Here is a 3378-nt window from a genome sequence, read left to right as displayed (position 1 = left end):
TATTAGGAGACTTAACATCCAATAAAATATGAAGGCTCGAAGTCAAATAGTTCTCAAGATAATAATCAGAAATGGATTTAACCAACTGGGACCTTGTGACCTTGACCTCTGACCAAGTGACCCCAAAAATAAATATGGGTCATCTACTTAAGAAGACCAATCACCCTGTGAAAAATGATAGCTCTGAGAATAATACATTTCGTACATAAGGTGGCTATGACCTTGACCTTTAGCCCAGTGACCTAAAAATAAATATGGGTCAACTGGCCAGTGATGACCAACCTCCATGTAAAATTTGAAAATCCTAGGCCCAACTGTACTAGAGATATCACCCAGAAACAGATTTCTTATATATATAAGGCCCCTTGGACCTTGACCTTTGGCCCAGTGACCTGAAAATCATTAGAAGTCATCTGCTGATGATGACCAACCTCCATGATAAATTTAAACATCATAGGCCCAAGGGTACTAGAGATATCATCCAGAAACGGATTACCTATATAAGGCTCCTGTGACCTTGACCTTTGACCTACTGATCTCAAAATCAACAGGGGTAATTTGCTGGGCATGATCAACCTCCCTATGAAGTTGAGTGATCCTAGGCCTAGGCGTTCTCAAGTTATCCTGGAAGCGGTTTAACTTTTACGAGTCACTGTGACCTTGACCTTTGACCTACTGATCTTGAATTCAATAGGGGTCATCTGCTAGTCATGACCAATCTCCCTATTAACTTTCATGATCCTAGGCCCAAGCATTCTTCAGTTATCATCCAGAAACCGACAGACTGACATCAGCAAAACAATATACCACTCCTTCTAGGTAGTTACAGACTCTTAAAGCAGTCTAAAGAGGAGACATGGTAAATGCCTATTAGCTCATAAATGATAAGATCTTTCGGCAACGGATGCTGGCTTCCTATGATGTGGTCTGGGCACATGAATTTTAATAAGTAGGTTATTTAATATATTCAAATTAAGTTTAATCATGTGACTGCTATCCTGAAATTCTATTGGTATTTTTTATGCAATCTTGTAAGTCAAACTTCTTTTAAGAAAGGGACCTGCCCTTAAAGAGCCGTACACAATTAAGCTCCGAAATTTCAAACTTTTAATTGTTATAACAAAGAGGATAAAAGGACACATTCTTATTTCTGTTTCAGGAAAGCATATTCGCCATGAAAATGGTGCGCAACATAAATCCCGAGATTATTCAAATTTTGTATAATTATGCCATTTTTCTTCTCAGACATAATTATTAGGCTTACGTTCGGAGCAAATGCCAATATAAATGCAAATATAGAAACAACCTGCTAGAGTTACTTCCATTGGTAATGATGAAAATGACGGAGCAAGCATGAGGATTGAAGCCAGTCTAATAAAATGGTGTTAATTTCTAAATATTGTCAAATTTTAACCTAATTAAAAGTTATTTAAACAAGAGTGCACAATTGTCAAAATGTATATCCGTCATGCAGTAAGAATCACATTTCAAAATATTGACAGAGATGTAATTTTCATTTACAGATATATAACTGAGATACAGAAACAAAACATATTTGTATGCAAACTAAAGGGAAGTAATAAATTTACTGGTAATGTTAAAAATTCATAGTAATGGATGTACATATAACCTGATTGAGATCATATGATGAGTAACATGTCTTTGGTGAAGTTCCTGTTAAAATTACTTACGTTTTAAGCTTATTCTGTCAAATTTTGAAATGTAGATTAATCCAGGGGTCCTAACTTTGCAGTTGAACACACTGGATATAAAAAGAGCCATGTAGTGTGCAATATATAGAGATAAACACAAAAAAGAAGTGAACTAGGAGTATTGTCTTATTTTAAAAGTTTTGATGTATGAATTTTTAATATTTCAGTAGTCATGATGCCTATAAATTAGCAATTGCTGTTTGAAGTGCATCAGAGTTTAATATGCTTTTTGGCTTTGGAATATTTTGTTGAACATTATACACAGCTGTTATTCTTTTTCTATTTGAGATATAAAGATGCCTCTGACCTAAGTCTGTAGAACATCTTCAAGTGATTTTCAAGGTTTTCTGGCAGTGGCCATTGACAATTTTCACTGGAGCACCCACCAATGCTAATATAGCTCAGTTAGCCGAAAAGGAAGAAACATATTTTGATGAAAAAATGAACAGTTTATTTAAGCCACATAGAGACTTGATAGTGCAAAGAGTATCCATCAAACTCATACATGTATATGTGTACATAATACAATGTGCGCATTCTAACTTTTCAAGTAATAATGTATCATAAAGAACCAGGATGGTAAATGTACTACAATTATAGTACAGAATTCGGAAAAACCAGAAGGTTAGTTCATTACTCACCTACGTAAATAGAACTGTGAAAGAAATGTGCATTAAATGCCCTCGGCCAGGTTGAACTTACCAGAGCATACCAGAGCATGCCGCATAGAAGTATCAAATCTTGTTTTAAACTCACAGCAGAATCCATTAAAAATTTAGCAGAAAATACGTAACGAAAAACACGAGAAGTCTTATCAGAGAGCAGTCTTGTACAGAACCTTATCCTGAACAGAAAAGCTTATGATTTAGAATAAATAGTGTATTTCTTGCCATGAGCAATGGTAATCAAAACAAACACAGAAACTGGTGAGATCGGTCTTAAATCAACTGATTTAATAGTATTAACTGGAGAAATCTGTGACTAGATGTACACCATGTTCTTTTTTGCTTTCCTTGCAAATGTCGCCAACTCCACATAACTTATTGTTTTCATTGCCATCAGACCTCTCAGTGTGTGACACACATAATGCCTAGCCTACAGCAGTTTTAATTATTGTCAAATTTCAAACTCTAAAGTGGATTCATTGATTGTGATTTTGTTTGGGATGAGGATTTTTATGATGTGTACTCATATGGGGACAAAGAGTTTTTGGGGAAATCAGCTGGCTTTGACAAATAATTTGTCTTAACTTTGACATTCATGATAATAGATTAAAACAAATCAGTAAAGCCTAAATGTTGTATGTAACTATATGGTTTAACAATTTCACAACCAGATCAAAATTTGTAAGTATTCAACATTTTTCTTTGAACAATATTGTCTGAATTGGTAAAATGTCTGTATTTGAGAATTATAAAAATACTGAACTACCTTCCAAGAATTATTTTATTTATATACATACAAACGTGTACCTCTTTACACGTGAAAATAATCATCTAAAATTCTTGTAAATTGTAATCATATCCTGTTGTACACGGACCTTGTCATGATTAAATGTAAATCCAAAACAAATTTGAAAAAGCACATGTCTCCCCATAACCCTTCATTTAAATTAAAGATATCCAGTATCTGGGCATAACACAATTAAAGACGGTGAAGACAAACA

This window comes from Mercenaria mercenaria, chromosome 2 (genome assembly GCF_021730395.1).
Source record: "Mercenaria mercenaria strain notata chromosome 2, MADL_Memer_1, whole genome shotgun sequence".
NCBI classification, from domain to species: domain Eukaryota; kingdom Metazoa; phylum Mollusca; class Bivalvia; order Venerida; family Veneridae; genus Mercenaria; species Mercenaria mercenaria.
Note: the sequence above shows the minus strand (reverse complement) of the source record.